Below are 24,655 nucleotides of genomic sequence, written 5' to 3' on the forward strand. Positions count from 1 at the left end.
GGGAACCGCACCGGGTGCTGTCAATCACGTTGTCCGGGTGCCGCACGTGGGCACGTTGCAAGAGAATAGGGGTGGGGGTGGGGGTTATGCAACTGGCGTTGGCGTCGGTTTTCCAAATGCACGGTTACTTGAAATAAAAGTAGTGGCAAATTCTGCAAACTGAACGTTTGTGCTTTTTTTTTGCGGATGGCCGCCTCCCCGCCCTTTCGAATGATGGCGCAACAAACGGACTGCAAAAAACTGATTTAGCAACTAGGCGGGGTTGGGAAGAGGAATAGAATTTGCAGTAGCCCCAGAACAGCGGCAGAGGATTTTGCTCAGCACCCCCAACCAATTTTCTGGCTTCTTGTTTCCAAAGACAAAGTAAGTGGAACTACACCCTACAACCCAGTATGATTGGTGTTTCCTCTGCCTGGTTTCTATCATCAGGACAAATACTCCCATGTTCTGGAAAACTGGGCAACTTGCGGGAAATTATTATCAGTCTTGTCCACAGCAAACAAAAAAAAACAATCAATAAGGTTCTGGCTAGATTGCCTCCTGAAATCAATGTTTCATTTTTAATTTGTTGACAGGGAAAACTTGCTGTCTTGAAGGCATACCACTTATTTCCTTCCTGGACTGAATCTGGTCATTGTTGGGATCTGGACCACAATGAACTTGCCGTTGGTGACGTTCTCAACCATCTCCACCTCAGCATCTACCAGATAACGGACAGAACTAGACAGTGCGGATGTGTAGAAAACTAGTGGCGGAATTGTAGAGCACATTAGCATTGAGTCCAAGAGGGCACAATCTCAAAATTAGAAGGACATCCCCTTAGAACAGAGATGAGGAGGAATTTCTTTAGCCAGACGGTGGTGAATTTGTGGAATTCTTTGCCACTGACGGCTGTGGAGGCCAAGTCAATAGGTATATTTAATAGGTGCATTTAATTCAGGTGTCAAAGGGTACGTGTAGAAGCCAGGAGAATGGGGTTGAAAGGGAAAATAAATCAACCATGATTGAATGGCAAAACAAACTCAATGGGCTGAATGGCCTATTTCTGCTCCTATATCTCAAAGTCCAGACAGGGATGTGCTTCACCCAGTTTCCTGAAGTCAGTGATACTGGATTATAATTTATACACAATACTAAAGGTGGAGATACGTCTCTACCAAAGGAGATGCAAGGCATTCTTTACCTTCGCTAGCCTCCAGGTCACCCTTGGGCAAGCTGAGCCCCTGATCAGGGTCACGTGAAGTCATGGGAACAGGCGGTGCACATCACAAGTCCTGGTTATGCGACCACTGAAGCCAGGCAGACAATCTCAGAAGGGTGTTGATAATGTCTGGGGGTCACCCGTCTTGTAAAGACACTGCCCAGAGGAAGGCAGTGGTAAACCACTTATGTAGAAAAATTTGTCAAGAATAATCATGGCCATGGAGAGACCGTGATTGCCCATGTCATACAACATAGTACATAATGATGAAGATAATGACTAAAGGTGGCCCCCCCTACCACCCAGGACATGCTCCTTCCTCGTTGATTCCACCATCTGGGAGAAGGTACAGAAGGCTTGGGTCTCACTCCACCACTTTCAGAAACAGCTGTTATCCCTCAACCATCAGGTCCTTGAACCACAGGGGATAACTTCACTTGTCCCATCATTGAAATGTTCCCACAACTTATGGACTCGCTTTCAAGGACTCTACATCTCATGCTCTCGATATTTATTATTATTATTATTATTATTATTATTAATTTTTGTATTTGTGCAGTTTGTCGTCTTTTGCAACACTGGTTGAACGCCCAAGTTGTCGTGGTCTTTCATTGCTTCTATTACAGTTATAATTCTGTTATGGATTTATTGAGTATGCCCACAAGAAAACAAATCTCAGGGTTGTATATGATGACATATATGTACTTTGATAATAAACTTACTTTGGATTTTGAACATGATACATGCTTCAGGAAGAGAAAACAAGCTTAAGTTCACATTTAACTACAATGATCAGTCAGATCATTGATTTGTGATATTAACCACTTCTGTCTCCATGGAGATTGTCTCTCTTGCTCAGGATGTATGGGTTAGTAGGATAATTGGTCACATGGACAGCTTCTTCCCCTCTGCCATCTGATTTTTGTATGGTTATTGAACCCATGAACACTACCTCACTTTTTTATTTCAATTTTTACACTACTTATTTAATTTAATTATTTACTATATATATACTTACTGTAATTCATGGTTTTATTTCTATTAGTATGCATTGCGTTGTATTGCTGCAGCAAGGACAACAATTTTCAGGACATCTGCTGGTGATATTTAACCTGATTCTCAGTCAGCTGATCTATTTGCCGTCCACTGAGATTTCACCAACAACAGTGCTGTTGTTCTTTAACAGTTCAATGGAAATATTTGCCTGTAAACAAAACAGATGTTCAATCAATAAAAAAGCTCACTATAATACTGAAGAAGGTGATTTGGCATTTCACAAATGAATGCAAATTCTGCATTCAAAATATGTGCTAAAATAACTGCAGTATTCCATTGAAAGCAGTGATGGTCCTCAAGTTCAAGGTTATTATCATCTGACAGACCAGGCCCAGAGCATATCAAAGTGACAAGTGCCTGGACCCCAACGCAGGGAAAGATTTGATGTTTGCACTATGTTTTACACGACAGGCCAGATTAATAATGCAGGGTATCGGGACCAAAGGCGAGGGACAGGTGAGATCTGCTTGCCGCTCTGCGACATTTTCTTTGCTCTGTGTACAATTGAGGCTGTAGCCTGCTTCAGCTGCAGTGATGCCTGGCTTCGTGTCTATAGACTCACTTTCATTCTGAGTGCTATTTGTTTTTATTGTTTGCATGATTTGTTTTTTTTATTCTGTATGTTGGGTGTTTTGACAGTCTTCTTTTAATTTTTTTTGTGTTTCTTTGTCTTGCTGCCTGCAAGGAGACAAATCTCAAGATTGTATAATATACACATAATTTGATAATAAATGTACTTTGAACTTTGATTGTACATATATGCAACCAAATGGAACAACGTTCCTCGGCACCGCAGTGCGGCCACAAGACATAGATCACAGACAGCACATAAAACAACATATCACCACAAGTAATTGAATAAAATATAATTCAAAGTGCACGTGAAGAGCCCAGTAAACAGCTCGCTGTCCGAGTGATGAGACCTCCTTGGTGGCAGGGTATTCATTAGTTCACTCTGATGTCAAAAGTGATGATATTCACCCCAGTTGTAAATAACAGATGGTCCCTGGGTTTTGTAAGGGTTTCATTCCCTTCCTGAGAGGTGTCCATAAACTGACATTTCTGAAAGTCAAAAGGTTACATGTCAGTGAGGGCCAACTTACACGAACACTTATGTATGTGTAAACATAACTTTGCTGGATCAAGTAATGACAGCTACTTATCTTCTCACTCGTTTATTTCTCTGAGCTCAGCTGGCGAGTGAACCTGGACCCGACATCAGGGAGAGACTCTTTCTCATCTCCCCGGCGGTTCTACAAGTTCACTGCCTGATGTCAGAATTGTCAGAAGTTATAAGGCCCCCGATACAAAAGAACAATCAGTTTGATAACCATTCCGGTCAAGTCAATGGACTATTGATACAAAAGAACAATCAATTTGTTAGACATTCCAGCCATCTTAATTAAATAAAAGAATGTCCTACCTGGTTTGCTGGAGCCACAACTCAATTACAAAGATAAGAACATCCATCAGATTTATGCTTTAATTAAGAAAGGAATGTTCTGTCTGATTTCCATCAGGTACTGCTTTTTGTCAAAATCAAAAGGTGTGAAAAGCCCAGAGACATCTATGTGGATCTGGGCGAACTTTAACCCTTATCTTGCTCCAAAGGAGGCAGCTGTGAGACATTATTCAAACACACCGCAGTCACAGACATAGTCAATACTGAATCCATTGTTTACAGGGATCTGACAATCCCCCATTCCCTTAATCTTTATCATATGATATTGGTGTTCAACCTGGAAAACTGTGAAGTGATTCAATTTAAGGAAGAGTACAGAATTATTGGCATCATTCTTAGTAATATGGAGAAACTGAAGGATCTTGGGATCCATGTCCATAGATCTCTCAAAGTTGCCGCACAAGTTAAGAGGGCTTATGGTGTGCTGGCCTTCATTAATCAAGGGATTGAGCTCAAGAGCCGCAAGGTAATGCTTCAGCTTTAAAGAACCCTTGTTAAACCACACTTGGAGTATTATGTTCAGTTCTGGTCGCCTCATTATAGGACGGATGTGGAAGCTTTAGAGAAGGTGCAGAGGAGATTTACCAGGATGCTGCCTGGATTAGAGAGCATGTCTTATGAGGAGAAGTTGATCGAGCTAGGGCTTTTTTACTTTGGAGTGAAGGGGAATGAGAGGTGACTTGATAGAGGTGTACAAGATGATAAGAGGCATTGATAGAGTGGACAGCCAGAGACTTTTTCCCAGGGTAGAAATAGCTAATACAAGAGGATCTAAACTTAAGGTGATTGGAAGAAAGGTTTTTATACAGACAGTGGTGGATGCGTGGAATGCCCTGTCAGGTGGTGGTAGGGCAGATACATTAGTGACAAAGGTACATATTCAGAATGTCCCACATCTAATGGCCTTAAAGTATCAAAGGATGTTACATTGTTTGACAAGGGCCAAGGGTCAGTTTCCAAGGCAAATTTCTTAAGTGGCCTCCTACTCTGAACCAGCATCTCCTTTCTGAAAGACAATATAATTTTGATTACTGTGAGAGGTTATATGTAACAGTTTCTTTTATGAAGACTGGTTGTCTTTTGAATTAACAAGCTCTACCTCTACTTCAGGGCCCCTGTTTACATTTTTGTAGCCAATTTCCTGTCTTGAAAAGTGCTTTAAACATTTATGGAAGAATTTGCGTAGAGCTGGATTTCTATAAATTATGTGAACCATAATCCATGAAGCTCCAGCATAGCTCAGCTGTGCCAGTGTCAGCGTCTCGGCTCTTAACTACAACACGTCACGTTCATTTTCAGCTTCATCTGCTTAACATTCCCTGGTAGAATCAGAATCGGCTTTATTGTTACTAACATAGTGTACACTCAGTGACCAGTACCTCCTGTAGCTAATGAAGTGGCTACTGGGTGTATGTTCATGGCCTTTGGCTGCTGTAGCCCATTCACTTCAAAGTTCAACATGTTGTGCGTTCAGAGATGCTCTTCTGCACACCACTGTCGTAACACATGGCTATTTGAGTTACTGTCACCTTCCTGTCAGCCTGAACCAGTTCTCCTCTGACTTCTCTCATTAATAAGATGTTTTTGCCCACAGAACTGTCGCTTACTAGATGTTTTTCTGATTTCTGCACCATTCTCTGCAAACTGCTGCGCCTGGAAATCCCAGGAGGTCGGTAGTTCCTGAGATGGTGAAACCACCCCGTCTGACATCAACAATCTTACATCAGTCAAAGTCACTTAGATCACTTTTCTTCCCCATTCTGGTGTTTGGTGTGAACAACAACTGAACCTCTTGACCGTGTCTGCATGCTTTTCTGCATTGAGTTGCTGTGACATAATTAGCTGATTAGATACTTGTATTAACAGGTGGACCTAATAAAGTGGCCACTCTCAGGGTATCTCCTGAAATTTGCAGTTTTGCAGCTGCAAAAGCCAAGTGATCTGCAGATATTACATCACTCGCCAGCACTTCAAAATGGCTATTTTTAAACCTTTAAGTCATTGTGCTGCATGCAAAATAGCTCTGCCTTTTCTGGACATCCCACCCTGCAAAAACTCATTTCAGGGAGGGAGCACCATCAATTTGCAGGAGACTTCTGGGAGAGGTGGGATGTCTGCAATAGAGTAGCTCCTTAGCAGCTGGCCAGCTAGTTTACATAACGTTAGCTATGCTAATGAACGAATGACACCTGTTAAACTCACCTCAACATGTCTTTTACAGTCTTAACCCACCATGGGCAATAGAAAAGTCACTGTTGTAAACAGTGCAGCGAGCAACACCGTCATTATTTTGACCCCTATCAGGCAGGGGTACACTTTAGTGTAGTCTGGGGTAACATACATTTTATATATTTTTTGGAACACTCTGCAATGGCGTGCTCTCGCTTGCGCTCTCTCTCTCTCGTCACTCTCGTGCTCTCTCTTGCTTTCTCTCGCTCGCTCTCAAAAAAATTGATTTCCGTGATATTGTATATAATTTGCGGGCATCAGGGAGCCACTATTAATATGCGGGAGACTCCCGGAACTTCCGGGAGAGGTGGGATGTCTGTATTTCTAAAAGGGGAGATTTATAAATAGGCATTGCACAATTTATTGATGAACGTACTTTTGTTTTCAGTGCAGTCTTGAGATTGGTTCCGTGGCTAGGAGGTTATGTTATTGATCTTGAAGCAGGGCAAGTTGAAGCCCAGTCATATATACATCTGGTATGTGTGGGGGGGCTACTGCACATGATTGAAGTAAGCTGCAGAGAGTTGTAAACTTAGTAGCTCCATGGGCACTGGCCTCCACAAGACATCTTCAAAGAGCAATGCCTCAAAAAGGCAGCGTCCATTATTAAGGACCCACAATACCCTGGACATGCCCTCTTCTCATTGTTACAGTCAGGGAGGAGGTACAGGGGACTGAAGGCACACACCTAACCATTCAGGAACAGCTTCTTCCCCTCTGCTATCCGATTTCTGAATGGACATTGAACCCATGAACACTACCTCACTACTTTTTTATTTCTATTTTTTTGTTTTGCTCTACTTACTTAATTTAACTGTTTAATATTTATTGTATATTCAAACTGTAATTCAGTTTTTTCCCTCTGTTATCATGTATTGCAATTGTAAAGTTAGAAAGTTTCAGGACATGTGCTGGTGATATAATAATAATAATAATAAACACTTTATTGATCCCGAATGGGAAATTCTTTCCTGATTTTGGCTCTGATTTCAAACTCAGCTTGTTAACAGCAGCAGTGGTGCCTGTGAAATGAGCAACTTGTGGTCAGAACCCAACAGTGTTCAATCCTACCATGTAAGGAAGGAAATCTGAAGGTCTTATCTTGTGTTCATTTCTACTTTGGAGCAGACTTACTCGAATGTTTATTTATTTACTTATTGAGATACAGCACATAATAGGCCCTTTTTGACTTTCTAGCCACGCTGCCCAGCAACCTCCGATTTAACCCTAGCCTAATCATGGAACAATTTACAATGACCAATTAACCTACTAATCGTAAACAACAGGAATTCTGCAGATGCTGGAAATTCAAGCAACACACATCAAAGTTGCTGGTGAACGCAGCAGGCCAGGCAGCATCTCTAGGAAGAGGTACAGTCGATGCTTCAGGCCGAGACCCTTCGTCAGGACTAACTGAAGGAAGAGTGAGTAAGAGATTTGAAAGTGGGGGGGGGGAGGGGGAGATCCAAAATGATAGGAGAAGACAGGAGGGGGAGAGATGGAGCCAAGAGCTGGACAGGTGATTGGCAAAAGGGATATGAGAGGATCATGGGACAGGAGGCCCAGGGAGAAAGAAAAGCGGGAGGGGGTAAGACCCAGAGGATGAGCAAGGGGTATAGTCAGAGGGACAGAGGGAGAAAAAGGAGAGTGAGAAAGAATGTGTGTATAAAAATAAATAACGGATGGGGTATGAGGGGGAGGTGGGGCATTAGCGGAAGTTAGAGAAGTCGATGTTCATGCCATCAGGTTGGAGTCTACCCAGACGGAATATAAGGTGTTGTTCCTCCAACCTGAGTGTGGCTTCATCTTTACAGTAGAGGAGGCCGTGGATAGACATGTCAGAATGGGAATAGGATGTGGAATTAAAATGTCTCAGGGATCACTCCCTACGCAACTCCCTTGTCCATTCGTCCCCCCCATCCCTCCCCACTGATCTCCCTCCTGGCACTTATCCTTGTAAGCGGAACAAGTGCTACACATGCCCTTACACTTACTCCCTTACCACCATTCAGGGCCCCAGACAGTCCTTCCAGGTGAGGTGACACTTCACCTGTGAGTCGGCTGGGGTGATATACTGCGTCCGGTGCTCCCGATGTGGCCTTCTATATATTGGCGAGACCTGACGCAGACTGGGAGACCACTTTGCTGAACACCTACGCTCTGTCCGCCAGAGAAAGCAGGATCTCCCAGTGGCCACACATTTTAATTCCACATCCCATTCCCATTCTGACATGTCTATCTACGGCCTCCTCTACTGTAAAGATGAAGCCACACTCAGGTTGGAGGAACAACACCTTATATTCCGTCTGGGTAGCCTCCAACCTGATGGCATGAACATCGACTTCTCTAACTTCCGCTAATGCCCCACCTCCCCCTCGTACCCCATCCGTTATTTATTTTTATACACACATTCTTTCTCTCTCTCTCCTTTTTCTCCCTCTGTCCCTCTGACTATACCCCTTGCCCATCCGCTGGCTCCCCCCCCCCCCGTCTTTCTCCCTGGGCCTCCTGTCCCATGATCCTCTCATATCCCCTTTGCCAATCACCTGTCCAGCTCTTGGCTCCATCCCTCCCCCTCCTGTCTTCTCCTATCATTTTGGATCTCCCCCTCTCCCTCCCACTTTCAAATCTCTTACTAGCTCTTCTTTCAGTTAGTCCTGACGAAGGGTCTCGGCCTGAAACGTCGACTGTACCTCTTCCTATAGATGCTGCCTGGCCTGCTGCGTTCACCAGCAACTTTGATGTGTGTAACCTACTAATCATTACGTCTTTGCACTGTGGGAGGAGACTGGAGCACCTGGAGAAAACTCATACTTTCCACAGGGAGGATATACAGACTCCTGATGATGCCAGATTTGAACTCCCCACTTCGACGCCCCGAGCTGTAAAAATGTCACACTAACCGCTATGCTACCGTTGCTCCCCAATATAAACATCCATAACATGCAGGTGCTGGAAATCGGGAGCAAAAGCAGAAAATACTGGAAGTACTCAGGGCTGGCTCGGTAGCTTAGCGCCAAGTGTAAAGCTATTACTGCGCCAGTAATCTGGGGTCAATTCCTGCTGCTGTCTGTAAGGAGTTTGTATGTTCTGCCTGTGACCGCGTGGGTTTCCTCCAGGTGCTCTGGTTTCCTCCCACCTCCCAAAGATGTACAGGATTCGTAAATTAATTGGTCACATGAGTGTAATCTGGGTGGCACGGGCTCATTGGGCCAGAAGGGCCTGTTATCGTGCTGTATCTCCAAATAAAAAATAAAACAGATAAATAGAGTAACACAGAAAATACCGGAGGAACTCAGCAGGTCAGGCAGCATCTACAGAGAGGAATAAATAGTCGACGTTTTGGGGCGAGACCCTTCACTGATAAATACCCAGCACCTGTGGAAAGAGAAACAGAGTTAAAGTTTCCGGTCAAATCTCCTTCATCAGAAGGTAGCTCAGTTCAAGGGCAAGTATAGATGTACAATAAATTACATCATTATAATCATCAGCACACTGGCAGGGATGACACCAGAGCAGCAATAGCTGGAATTTCCAGGAGCAATCGGAAAGGTGCAGGATATTCTAAAGACATGATGTCAGAACCGTGGCCGACAAGAAAAATCGAAGCCCACATAAAAGAGGGCATATAATAGAGCAAAAAGTAGCGGAAAGTTACAGGATGGGGAAGTTTTTCAAAAACATCCCAAGGCAATGAGAAAAGCCATAAAGGAGGTAAAGATGGAATATGAAAGTAAGCTGGCCAATTATATTAAACAGGATACCAAAAGTTTCTTCAGATACATAAGTGTAAAAGAGAGGTGTGATTAGATATCAGACCACTGGAAAATGATGCTGGAGAGGTAGTAATGGGGGACAAGGAAATGGCAGATGAACTGAATAAGTATTTTGCATCAGCCTTCACTGTGGAAGACAGTATGGTGAAAGTTCAAGAAGTGTGGGAAGTTGCCATTACTTAGGGAGAGGGTTGTTGGGAAACTGAAAGGTCCGAAGGTAGATAAATCACCTGGACCAGATGATATACACCACAGGGTTCTGAAAGAGGTGGCTGAAGAGATTGTGGAAGTATTAGTTATGATCTTTCAAGAATCACTAGATTCAAGAATGGTTCCAGAGGACTGGAAAATTGCAAGTGTCATTCCACTTTTCAAGAAACTATAGACCAGTTAGTCTGACTTCAGTGGTTGGGCAGATGTTAGAGTCAATTGTTAAGGACAAAGTTTCAGGGTACTTGGAGGCATATGTTAAAACAGGCCAAGATCAGCATGGTTTCCTTAAGGGAAAATCTTATCTGACAAATCTGTAGGAATTCTTTGAGAAATAACCAGGAGAACAGACAAAGGAGAATTGGTGGATGTTGTGTACTTGGATTTTCAGAAGGCCTCTGACAAGGTGATGCATATGAGGCTGCTTAACGAGATAAGAGACCATGGTATTACAGGAAAGATACTAGCATAGAGGCAAAGAGTGGGAATAAAGGGAGCCTTTCCTGATTGGCTGCCAGTGCCTAGTGGTGTTCCACAGCAGTCTGTGATGTGACCACTTCTTTTTGCATTATATGTCAATGACTTGGATGACGGAATTGATGGCTTTGTGCCAAGTTTGCAGACAAGAGGAGCAGGTAGCTTTGAGGAAGTACAGGAGGACTTGGACAGATTAGGAGAATGGGTAAAGAAGTGGGAGATAGAATACAGCGTCAAGAAGTGTATGGTCATGCACTTTGGTAGAAGAAATAAAAGGGTTAACTATTTTCCAAATGGAGAGAAAATTCAAAAACCCAAGGTGCAAAGGGACTTGAGAGTCCTTGTGCAGGATTCCTTAAAGGTTCGTTTGTAGCTTGAGTCAGTGGTGAAGCAGGCAAATACAATGTTAGCATTCATTTCAAGAGGACTAGAATATAAAAGCAAAGATGTAATGTTGAGGCTTTGTAAAGCCCTGGTGAGGCCTTACTTCAAGTATTGTGAGTAGTTTTGGGCCCCTTAGAAAGGATGTGTTGAAACTGAAGACGGTTCAAAGGAGGTTCATGAAAACGATTCTCGGATTGAAAGGCTTGTCATATGACGAGCTTTTGATGGCTATAGGCATTTACTCACTGAAATTCAGAAGAATGAGGGGTGACCTCATTGAGAGCTATCAAATGTTGAAAGGCCTTGGCAGAGTGGATGTGGAGATGATGCTTCCTATGGTGGGAGAGTCTAAGACCAGAGGATACTGCCTCAGAATAGAAGGGCGTCCTTTTAAAGCGGAGATTTCTCTAGACAGAGAGTGGCGAATCTGTGGAATTCATTGCCACAGGTGGCTGTGGAGGCCAAGTCATTTGGTATATTTAAGGCAGGGGTTTATAGATTCTTGATTGGTCAGGGCATCAAGGGATGTGGAGGGAAGGCAGGATATTAAGGCTGAGAGGGACTCGATGGGCCAAATGGCCTAATTCCGCTCCTATATCTTATCTTGCTGTATCTTATGCACTCACTTTGTGAATAAATCCAGAAAGGCTGCAAGTAATGACCCCACATGGACCAGCGATGATGGGGTGCATCTTACTGTTCACCTGCCGTGCACTCCCTCTGTGGCTGTTGCATGTTATTCTACATTCTGTTACAGTTTTACATTTTCTTCCTCAACGCTCCATGCAATGAGCTGATCTGGGGCGGCATAGCAGTGTAGCGGTTAGCATAACACGATTATGGCACCAGCGCCCTGGGTTCCTGCTGTCTGGAAGGAGTTTGTACCTTCTCCCCGTGGGTTTCTTCCGGGTGCGCCTGTTTCCAAAGACATATGAGTTGGAGCTCCTAAGTTTTGGGCATGCTGTGTTGATGCTGGAAGCGTGGCAACACTTGTGGGCTGCCCCCTGCCCACTCTCGGGCTGTGTAGGCTGTTGACGCAAACGATGCATTTCACTATATGTTTTGATGTCAGTCAGTCAGTAGGTGCCGTCCCAAATCCGGGGTTGGTGGCTATGTACCTCCATCTTCTTCAATCTTGCGACAGCACCGAGTACAGCCTCTCCTCCAGTTTGTTCTTGCTGGCCGCCTTGGCAACGCCCACTGCCGCCCTCGCCGAACTCGAGCCCGAGGCCGTGTCGGCCTCCAGCCGCGGCCACTTCTTGGAGCTCGGCCCTTCCTTAGGTGGAGGCCTTGGGCAGGTCCAGGCACACGGTGCAGCGCCCAAGTTCATCATGTCTCTTCTAACTAAGTGCATAGCATATGATTCATAGATACGTGGTGAGGTTTTAATCTCTTCCACAGAAGATGGCCATTGGCTCACAAGGAACTCATCTGCCCTCTGTCAGGTTTTTTTTAATCCTGCTGGGTGTCCTCACACCCTCCTCACCAGACTAAGTCCGGTGGGGGAGTCAGCCCAAGTCGCTGACCACTTGACCACAGCCCCCGGCCGAGCGCCAGGCGCCCGCCCCCCACCAAATCTCTCCGAGTGTCAAGCGCCCGACCGAAAACCATGGTCGAGCGGCCGGCGACCATGTTTCGATGTACGTATGACAAATAAAGTTAAACCTTTTCTCTTCAGTTCTTTGGAAGTCATCACTCTACATATTATATTTATTATTGCCTTGTACACTGCTTATTCTTTGAGTTTCACGGTCAGTGATAGCTGAGGTGGCGTGGTAGTGTAGTGGTTAGCATAAGGCTTTACAGCGCCAGTGGTCTCTGATCTCCCGCTGCTGTCTATGAGGGGTTTGTGCGTTCTCCCTGTGACCGCTTTGGTTTCCTCCCACTTCCCAAAGATGTACTGGTTAGTAGGTTAATGGTCACATGGGTGTAATTATGTGGGCTCGATGGGCGAGGAGGGTCTATTACCCCTGGTGTATCTCCAAATAAAAAAAAAGAGTCTGAACAGTAGAGAAGACAAACTTTTCACTGTAGTTGAGTGAATGAGACAATAATAAACCAATTCCAGTGCCATTTTCCTTTAACATTTGGGTCCTTGGACTTTCACTGATCATGTGCCTACAGGCTAAGTTGGAAGGCAAATAACACATTGGACATTAAAGATAGGGAAGTACTGTGACAACTGTACAGGGTGCTGGTGAGGCCACACCTGGACATTGTGCACAGGTTTGGTCTTCTTCCCGAAGTAAACACACAGTAGTTTTGGAGGGAGTCCATAGAAGATTCACCAGGATAGTTCCTGGGATCAGAGGATTATCCTGAGCATTTGATTAGTTTAGCACAACATTGTGGCCCAAAAGGCCTGCTCCTGTGCTGTGCTGTACTGTTCTGATTCAGATTACAGGTATACAGGTCTTTTTTCTATCAAAATTATACTAAATTTCAGATCTCACTAAAAAATTAGATGTTACAAGATGAGATGCTGTACAAAATAATTTGGCTGTTTTATTTTTTTTTAATCCTGGTCTTCCCCAACACAATTATGGATGTGCTAGGGGCAACTTCAAATTCCTGGGTGTTATTATTTTGAAGGACCTGTACTGGGCCCAGCACATAAGTGCAATTATGAAGAAAGCACAACAGTACCTCTACTTCTTTAGGAGTTTGTGGAGATTTGGCAATGCATCTAACACTTTGACAAACTTCTATAGGTGTGTAGTGAAGAGTATAATGACTGGCTGCAACATAGCTTGGTATGGAAGCAACAATGCCCTTAAATGGAAAAAGCTACAAAAAAGTGGTTGATATGGCCCAGTCCATCATGTGTAAAGCACTCCCAACCACTGAGCACATCTACATGAAAGGCTGTCAGAGGAAAACAGCATCCATTATCAGGGATCCCCACCACCCAGGTCATGCTCTCTTCTTGCTGCTGCCGTGAGGGGGGAGGTACAGGAGCCTCAGGACTCACACCACAGGTTCAGGAACAGTTATTACCCCTCACTTGCCCCATCATTGAACTTTTCCCACAACCTATGGACTCACTTCATCTCATGTTCTCGATACTTGTTGCTTATTTACTTATTATTATCATTCCTTCTTTTTGCATTTGCGCAGTTTGTTGTTTTTGCAGTCTGGTTGAATGTCCAAGTTGGACGGTCTTTCATTGATTCTGTTATAGTTATTATTCTGTCGAGTTCTTGAGTATGCCCAAAGGAAAATGAGCCTCAGAGTTGTATATGGTGACATATATCTACTTTGATAATAAAATTGACTTTGAACTGTGAAGAGTTGGCACACGTTCCAATGGACCATGTTCTACAAGGGTTGGATTTCTTAACTATCTAAACACATGGCTTAGGAAATATTTCTTTCTCCTGAAGATATTGTTTGCATGAGAAAGCCTGAAAGCACGTACTGCCAGGCTCCAGGACAGTTTCTACCCCACTGTTATAAGGTTTTTGAATGGCTCCCTAGTACGTTCTCACAATCTACCCTTTTATGAATTTGCACTTTATTGCCTACCTGCATTTGGAGGTGTTACACCGTACTCTGCCATGCTAAGTTGGCGCTGGAAGTGTGGCGCCACTTGTGGCCTGACTCGGCACACCTCTGATGGAAGCAATGCATTTCACTGTGTGTCTCAAAGTACATGTGACAAACAAAACTAGTCTTTTGATTATTTTTGTATTACCTTGATGTACTAATGGATGGAATGATCTGTCTTTAAGTTCAAGTTCAAGTTTATTGTCATTCAACCGTGTACAAACAAAACAATGTTCCTTTGGACCAAGGTGCAGAACACAGTACATAGAACTCACGCACAACACATAAATTAATATAACCACAAATAAATTTAAAAAATAATAAAGTACATGCCAGAAGATTGACATTCAGCATAAGGTACATTTATGACACAAGTCAAAAAGTAAAGAGTATAACGCTACTGGCGTTTCCTAAGTGATCTGTATGGAATGCAAACAAAAGCTTTCCACCATATTTAGGAACTCGTGACAATAAAGTTCAAAGTAATTTTTTATATCAAAGTATTTATATGGTATGTCACCAATGATAAATCTGAGATGCATTTTCTTGTGGGCATACTCAGTAAATCTATAAAAATAATAACCAAAGCAGAATCGATGAAAGACTTCCCACGAAGCATTGTGTGATGACTTGATCTGTATGAACAATATGCAAGACAAGCATTTCACTGCAGCTCAGTACATGCGACAATAATACACCAATTCCAGTTTGGGAGGGTGTGTGTTCTTTCTGCCACTCACACAGTGTCTCTGTGTTCTGCCTGTACATGGCCCAGAAATCCTCTACCATTCACAAATCCTCCTTCCACACTTCAAGAACTGGTGAGGACACTGCATTTCTTCACATAAGTTTCAAACACATCTGTGAATCCGCTTGACAATTTCCTCCCATAACACAACTGGGAACAGTCTGTATTTCATAAGCTTATTGTCATATACACCAGGCTGCATTGCAATTTCCTCCTCACAGAGTAAATAAAGTCAAAGTGGAGCTTATTGTTCATCTGCTCAAACATGTGTACACAGGTGCAACGAGAAACTGGGTTGCAGAGGCATCACGGACACAGGGCATCAGATAAACAGCATTCACAAGAAAACCATCAGTTACATGTACATTCATTTGTTTGTTATGTGCTGTGTCATATGACGTGGGATTTTGGTCTTTCCATGACCATGATTGTTCTTGGCAATTTTTTCTACAGAAGTGGTTTGCCATTGTCTTCCTCTGGGCAGTGTCGTTACAAGACGGGTGACCCCAGCCATTACCAATACTCTGGCGTCAGTGGTCACATAACTAGCAGCAGCTCCTCATACAACCATCCACCACCTGCTCCCATGACTTCATGTGACCCTGATCAGGGGGCGAAGCAGATGCTACACCTTGCCCAAGGGTGACCTGCAGGCTAGCAGAGGGAAGGAGCACCTTACACCTCCTTTGGAAGAGATGTATCTCCACCCACCACCCTACACATAAATTATACAAGATTTTTACAAGAAATTACTCATGTCAAACAAGAAGAGTCCATCCTAGTGCAAAGTGAACTCTGCCACGGACAGACCCAGGTCTAACTGTGAAAGGAGGCGGGTTAGCATGGGGCTAGCAATCCCATCCCGTAAAGCAGAGAGCAACAGAAAGGCCAACAGAAGCTCCAAAGAGGGAGAGGAAGGATCTTCACCTAGAAGGCATGTGATGTTGTGCAGTGAAGATGGCAGCCACAGGACTGGTCAGCCTTCAGTCAGCCCGGGACAGAGGACTCTGGTGAGGTGCTGTCGGTGGCCTGTTCCCCATTAGGAGTGATGGGCTGATGAAGAAGTGCAAGGTAGTCACAGTATTGCTAAACTGTGGTGATTAGGATTGTGCTGGTTGGTTCAGGAACCAAATGGTTGATGGGAAAGAGCCGTTCTTGACCCTGCTGGTGTGGGAATTTGGGTTTCTGTTCCTTCTGACCAATGGGAGCTCAGGGAAGATGGTAATACTAAACACAACAATAACTACAGAGGCCAGCTCAAAACAACAGAATAATGCAAAGTACACAGTGCAAAGAGAAATTCTACAGTGACAATTTAACTGAATCAGAGCAACACACACAAAATGTCCACAACACGCTGGAGGAACTCAGCAGGTCGGGCAGCATCCGTGGAAAAGATCGGTCGACGTTTCGGGCCGGAACCCTTCGTCAGGACTGAAGAGGGAAGGGGCAGAGGCCCTATAAAGAAGGTGGGGAAGGTTCTTCATAGGGGCCACCTTCTTTATAGGGCCTCTGCCCCTTCCCTCTTCAGTCCGGCCCGAAACGTCGACCGATCTTTTCCACGGATGCTGCCTGACCTGCTGAGTTCCTCCAGTGTGTTATGAGTGTTGCTTTGACCCCAGCATCTGCAGATTATTTGGTGTTTACGACACTCAAAATGTTGGAGGGACTCAGCTGGCCAGGCAGCATCTATGGAAAAGAGTTTGTTCGACGTTTCGTTCTGGGACCGTTCGGCAGAAGTAGAGAAAAAAAGATCAGGAGTCAAGAGTAAGAACGTGGGGGGAAGGGAGGAAGAAACACAAGGTGAAACCGAGGGGGGGAGGGGGGAGGTAAAGAGCTGGGAAGTCAATTGGTGAAAGAGATACAGGGCTGGAGAAGGGGGAATCTGATAGGAGAGGACAGAAGGCCAGGGAAGAAAGAAAAGGGGGAGGAGCGCCAGAGGGAGGTGATGGGCAGGTAAGGAGATAAGGTGAGAGAGGGAAATGGGAATGGGGAATGGTGAAGGAGTGGAGGGCATTACTGGAATTTCGAGAAATCGACGTTCACGCCACCTGGTTGGAGGTTACCCAGACCGTCTTTGGTTGGACATAACACGCAGGTTTCTGACTGTTGGGGTCTGTATCTGTTCTGCGTGATTCAAGCTGGTTGCTGGTTGAGAACAAAGAGCCATAAATTACTGATTGGGAAGAGGGCAATAAGTGGATGTTGGCTTGGATCAGGGCCAAATAAAAGGTGTTAAAGGTCAGACACATGACCAAGAGCCAATGACATTGGAATGTAACATTTGAATTGGTGAAGAATGAATATGAAACAGACGCTTCAAGTGTGCTGGCAGCGATAACTGTAAAGACCAGCACACCTGGGTGTGAGTGCCCCACAGACGTGGAGATTTGGAATGGACCAAGAAGCACATGTAGTCAGCAACAGAAACTCCTTTTTAACTGGTATTATATTTTCTATTCTTTGATTGTTCATGGAAGGTCAGGGAAACTTCGTAGGTATTTGGTTGTGTAAGTTCACATGTTCTTCCATTGAGACAATGAAGTTACCTAGCGGCAATTACAGATTCCCTCTTTGCCTCCCTGATCATTATTATAAGAGGTCATTCTTGTAACAAGATGATTGGCTGAGACATCTGAAAGCAGTGGGGAAGGAGCTGTTGCTGGGTTTCGTTTGGAATTTCAAGCTCCTGTATTTTCTCCCAAAAGGCAAAAGAGAGAAGAGGGTCAAGACCCAGTCCTGAAGAAGGGTCTCAGCCCAAAACGGCAACTGTTTATTCATTGCCATAGACGCTGCCTACCTGCTGAGTTCCTCCAGCATTTTGTGTGTGTTGCCAAGGAGGCAGGTATCCTTGATGATATTGTGTAACTTAATGACTAATATAAATAACTTTCTTTCTTTGCTCTGAGGTAAGACTGTCAATGAACCAATTTCCTCTGGGATCAATAAAGTATGACTATGACTATGACTATCATCTCCCCCCTGGGTCCCCGCCTCCTTTCCTTTATCCTATGTCCACTCTCCTCTCCTTTCAGATTCCTTCCTCTCTGCCCCTTTACCTTTCCCACCCACCAGCTTCACCTGTCCTTTTCTAGCTATCCCCCTTTCCTTCCCCCACCTTACTAATCTGGCACCTTCCCCCTTACCTTTCAGTCCTGAAAAAGGGTCTCAGTCCAAAGCTTTGACTGTTTATTCACTTCCAGAGATGCTGCCTGACCTGCTGAGTGCCTTCAGCATTTTGTGTGCGTTGCTCTGGATTTCCGGCATCTGCAGAATCTCTTGGGATTAAGGTGAGCTTTATTTGTCACATGTACTTTGAAACGTAAAGTGAAATGCATTATTTTGCGTCAACGATTAACATAGTCCAAGGGTGTGATGGGGGCAGCCCACAAGTGTCACCATGCTTCTGGTGCCAACAAATCATGTGCACAATTTTCTGAATCCTTTGACACGTGGGAGGAAACTGGAGCTCGCAGAGGAAGCCCCATCTGGTCAGGGCAAGAACAGGCAAACTCCTTACAGACCGCGGCAGAAATTGAACCGCAGCTGCTGGGGCTGTAAAGCGTTTCACTAACCACGGCACTACGACATAGTTCAATGATAGCCCGATCTTAGAGCAAATAAAGAAAGCTTTTACATTAATCTGAAGGGTGCTTTTGAAGCCGGGCACTATGATAAATTAGAAATATCTCCATCATAAAAGTACAGATATGAAAATAAAATATGCATAAATATACAGATACCAGCATGTACTTACAATGGAAATGCTTTATCAAAAGTGCTTTAAGGTGTTTACAGTGCACTGCAGTGATGGGGGTAATAGAGGGGTTGGGGGGGCGGCTAACTGGAATGGTTGATCAGATTAACTGCCTGGGTGAAGAAACTATTAAGGTGGCAGGAACACGAGGAAATCTGCAGATACTGGAAATTCAAGCAACACACATAAAAGTTGCTGGTGAACGCAGCAGGCCAGGCAGCATCTCTAGGAAGAGATACAGTCGATGTTTCGGGCTGAGACCCTCCATCAAGACGAAGATGGCAGGATGCTTTTTTTTTAAAAAAATAGCCCTAGAGTGCATTCCAGAAGGAAGCTTTGGGAAAAGGCAACTTGCGGGGTGGGTAGTGTCCACAATGATTCTTCCTGCCCGCTTCATCGTCCTGGACACATACGTGTCCTGTAATGATGGTTAACACCAGCCAGTGACCTTTTCCGCTGAGCTGATAGTTCAACGTGGTTTTGGTACACTGTGAGAGGATGCTACACCAAACCAGACAGTAATGGCTGATGAGAAGATGCTCTCTATGATGACAGTGTGGAATTGCACCAGTATGTTCTGCGGAAGATGGAATTTTACCAGCGACTGCAGGAAGTATATTCTCTGACGAGCCTTTTTGTTAATAGTATCATAGAGAACTACACCATAGAAAAAGGCCCTTTGCCCAGTCTAGTCCATGCTGAACTATTCTACCATAGTCCTGCTTACCCCTCCTATCCATGTGGTTATTTCTTAAATGTTGAAAGCTTCCTTATTTCTAAATACTAACCCAGTAATTCTCTTGGAATAAAGGCCAGTATACGAATTGCCTTCCCAACTATTCTCTGCAGCTACCAACTAACCCTTTGCTCACCCACAACCTTTCTCCATTTAGATCATTGTCTACCTTTGGATTGATCTTAGCTCATACTTCCCCACATTAAACTTCATTTTCCAGGTTACTCAACCTCTCTCCAACCTGTTGCAGAGTCCCAATATCCTCAGCACAGCATGGCTCCCCACCTCTTTCTGTGTCGTTGGCAAACTTGGATATTTTATACTCTGACCCCTGCTCCAGATCAGGGAGGCGATGTGGACAAAACTGTTGTTGGAATTCAGTGGTTCAGGCAGCATCCGGGGAGGGAATGGGGTGGTTGATGTTCCAAATTCACCTGGAGTCCAGATGAAGGATCTTGACCTAAAAATGTCGACTGTCACGTTCCCTTCACAGATGCTGCCTGACCTGCTGAGTTCCTCCAGCAACTTTTATGTGTGTTACTTGCAATTGTAGGTGGTGTTTGTGGATCTTGATGACATTCTTTGGAAAGTTGCTCAGGGTAGCTGTTAGTGTTAAATAAAAATTTCACTGCAACTATTTGAAAAATGAGAGGTAGAATTTTCTACCTAGGAGATTCTAACAAGTTAGACTGGAGGGCGTGCCTGGCACAAGGAAAAGGCAGTGTGTACTTGAATCAGGCTGCTGATACAGATTACTCACAGATGTTGTACCACGCTGCAAGTAGATGACAATGCCAAAAGCAGAGCTCCCAGGGATGACTCATCCTGGGAGCAGTTAGATGTTTCTTAGCAGTGCGGAGGATGTGGGTTGTCAGGGGCAGGGAGTGGCTGCTGACAAATTAAAACAAGCTAATTCCATTCCAGAATGAACACGTGACATTACAGAGCTCCTTAATGTTTTCCTGCCTGACATTCATGTAACATCGGGCAGTAAAAAAGGGCAGCCACTGTTCTAATTACAGGGTAAGATAGCATTACAATTGTTATACATTGATTTACTTTGATTGGTATGTCACCAAAGACTCAAGATAATTTCTACAGATGTTCTGTGGAGAGCTTTCTGACTGGCTGCATCACCGTCTGGCGTGGAGGGCACACTGCACAGGACTGGAAAAAGCTGCAGAAAGTTGTAAACTCAGCCAGCTCCGTCATGGGCGCTGGCCTCCCCAGCATCGAGGACACCTTGAAAGGACAAGGTCTCAGAAAATTCTAACTGCTCCCAGGACGAGTCATCTCTGGGATGCCTGTTTTTGGCATTGTCTTTTACTTGCATCATTAAAGCCCCCCGCCACACAAGACCTCTTCCCATTCCCACTACCAGGGAAGAGGCACAGGAGCTGGAAGACACACAATCAACATTTCAGGAACAGCTTCTTCCTTCTGCCATCGGATTTCTGAACAGCCCATAAACACTGTCTCACTATTTTTGTACTATTTAGTTTCTAAATATATTTTCTCTTAATGTGTTTCATAGTATATTTTATGTATTACACTGTATTGTTGCAGCAAAACCAACACATTTCACGCTGTATGTCGGTGATAATAAATCTGATTCTCATTCTAAAAAGGCTGTCACTATTCTAATTGAAGGTTAAAATGGTATTTTAATTGTCAAACATTTGATCCTGCCATTTCTCAGAAAGGGAAAACGTGCTTAAAGGCAAAATCCATTGTTAAACTGTCACTACCTTAGGGCTCTGTCACCTGGGCTACTGTGCAGAACTTATTGTTGGTTCTAGTAAATAGTAGCTGCCACTGAAATTTTCCTGCTTAACCTTGCTTAGAAAGACCTGAAGTTTCAATGACTTTCATACCTACACTGAGATCTCCCAAGTGCTTCTGAGCCTCATCAGATTTTTAGAAATCTACTCGGCCTGCACTCATAAGTCAGTGTTACATGAATCACTCCCTTGTAGTAATGATCAGAGAGGCACAGAGGGAATCAGTAATTTCTGACAAGTACCTTTTTTGTCTCACGGAAGAACACAAGAACTTACACAACCAAGTACCTGTGTGCAGACCTGCTGTGTTTTTCTGACCTTCCATGAACAGTCAAAATATAGAAAAAGATGTTCTCAGTTAAGAGGGAGTCTTTGCTGCTGGCCACATGTTCCTCGTAGTCCTGTTTCAAATCTCCACATCCATGGGGCACCTCACATCCAGGATAGTTGGTGGCTGGAGATTCATCGCTATTTTGTATCTGCAAATCTCTGCTTTCATATCCATTCGTTACCCACTGAAATGTTACTTTCCAGTGTCTGGCCTTTAACGCCTTCTGTTAGCTCTGCTCCAGGCCAGCATCCACTAAGTGCCCTCTTCCCAGCAAGTGACATTCGGTAATTTATGGCTCTTTGTCCTCAATCAGCAACCAGCTCAGCTCGTTCAGGGCTAGCACAGACCCCACCAAACCACAAACCTGCATGTTATTTCCAACCAAAGAACACCTCACAAATAACTTCTTCTTATTTGGAAATGATTCCTAGTCCAGCAGATTACCTGGAGCATCACTGTGTCTACTTTAAAACCTGATTAAGCCCAGCAAGAGGCTCACGAAGCGGAGGACGTAAGATAGTTCCACAAAATGGCAGCCTCTATCTCCAAGCACATAATAAGAACAAAGACAATTGATCTGTTTGCTTCCACTGTCCTTGATTCATCCCAATTCACTGATCTGTAGACTGCAGTTATTTCTGGCCAACAGCAGTTAATTTATTCACTGTCATGTCCCACAATTAGAAGTATGATCATTATCAGTTAATTTGGTTTTGTGATGGTTGAGAATTAAGTTTTGACTGAAGTATGCCCTCTTCTCTTTGCTGCCATCAGGGAGGAGGTACAGGAGCCTGAAGACTCACACTCAATGTTTTAAGAACAGCTTTTCCTCTGGCATCAGTTTCTGAACAGTGCACGAACCCACAAACTGTACCTCAGTATGAAAAAAAGGATCTGGTGCTTTCCCAGTGTGTGTGACAAGTAAACTCTTCTTGGGCTTCCAGCCAGGTACAGGTATCAATTGTATCGATACTTTCTATCGGCCAGTCGGGACGCACGGTGGAAACCAGCATCAAGAAGCACAGGGAGTGTATTTATCTGGGTTACCCGGAGAAATGGCAGTAGCAGGACACTGCATTTGCAATGGCCGTAGGATTGACTTCCGTGGCACAAAATAACTGTGCCATGCCAATGGCTTTCAGGACCACCTGGTAAAGGAATCCATTGAAATAAAACTAGAGGAAAGGAATTTTAACAAGGATGAAGGTCTCAGTCTAAGAACTGGAATTCAATTGTAAACAAGGTTGGAGAGCAGAAACCTGATTGGATGAAGACTAACCAATCGGGAGGGACAGAATATGGTGATTATATATACCACCGGTCTAGACATGCCCAGGCATCATCCCTGATGAAGATGGCAGAGTTTGTCATCAAAACATTGGTTATAGTCGATACCTGCACCTAGCTGGAAGTCCGAGGAGAGTTTATTCGTCATTAACTCAGTATTTTTTCTCTTTTTGCACTACTTATTTATTCTTAAAAATTATATTTCTTATTGTACCTCATAGTGTAGTTCTTGTAATGGACTCAGTGTTTTACAAACAGCTTCCTCCCTTCTGCCGTCAGATTTCTGAACAGACAATGAATCCATGTACACTCCCTCACAATTTTTGCTCTTTTTGCATTACTGAATTTATTTATGTATATATATTTCTTAATGTAGTTTATCGTTTTTAAAAATCAATATATATTGTTACATACCTCAAGGAGATCTTGTGACTTTCTTGTGAGAATGATGTAATGGTCATTTGGAGGTCACCTGATGTAATTTTCCCGCCGATGTGAGGTCACGTGATGACATGTTCACCACGGGTATAAAAGGGAAGACCCCTGGTGGCGCAGTTAGTTTTTCCAGTCAGAATGTCAATGAGGTACTCCGCTTCGCTGTGTATTTGCATTATGACGCAGTTTTGATCTTAAATGGAGTTTTATGTTCTAATGTAAGGTACAGAAGTCTGGGCCGGCAGTTTGACAATCGCTGCCAGGTCTGTTAATGTATCTTTCCAGTAACATTGGAGAGTGAAGACGGGACCCTGAAGGAGACATTCGACGGGTTTGGAAAGGACCGACCATTATTGAATTCGTTCAAGAAAGAGTGATCTGCATGAGATAGCCTCTGCTGAAAGTGGCAGAAAGGGTCAGTGCCTTTAAAACTGTTTTATTTCCATCGTCGTGAATCCTGTGGACGAGGCAGGATCCGACTGGGAGTGGCAGTGACGTCGTGTCCTCGAGGAATTCGTTACTTCATGAAAGTCTCTCCTAATTGACTATATAAATCCCTTGTACTTTAAAATTTACCATTCAAGAAACTGTGTTTGAATTTATCGCTTTAAGAACCGGTTTCGCATTTATCACTTTAAGAACTAGTACTGAGCAGTGGTTTACTGAATGGCCGCATAGCCGTTTACTTCTGGTTAGGGTTTTCGTTTGTTTTTATTGTTTATCAGGGTTTAATAAATGTTTGTTTGCTTATAAATCCTGACTCGATATATTCATTGTTGCCGACCACGTGACAATATTGCCATGTACTGCTGCTGCAAAACAGGAAATTTCATGACAACTATCTGTGATCATAATCCTGATTCTGTTTACTGGGGAGAACTGCCTTGCTATTGTAACTGTGCCCAATGCAGAGACTCAGGGATGATTTGCAAGTTTAGATTCAGAACTGGCTTGCCCGTAGGAGACAGAGAGGTCAGGATGAAAGGCTGTTACTCTGGCTGAAATTCCGGGCCTTCTGTTGTTTGTGATGAAGATCACTGATATAGATTGCTGAATTGGACGAAAATGCAAATGGGTGGATTTGCAAGTCTGTGAGTGACGCCAAGATTGGTGGAGTTGTGAACAGTGTGAAGAGCTATCAAAGATAGATCAGTTACAAATACTGTATTAGCAAAGAAGTGGCAGATGGATTTTAGTCTTGCTTATTTATTTTTTATTATTATTATTTTTATTTTAATA

This window comes from Mobula hypostoma, chromosome 9, assembly GCF_963921235.1.
Source record: "Mobula hypostoma chromosome 9, sMobHyp1.1, whole genome shotgun sequence".
In the NCBI taxonomy this organism is placed as follows: Eukaryota; Metazoa; Chordata; class Chondrichthyes; order Myliobatiformes; family Myliobatidae; genus Mobula; species Mobula hypostoma.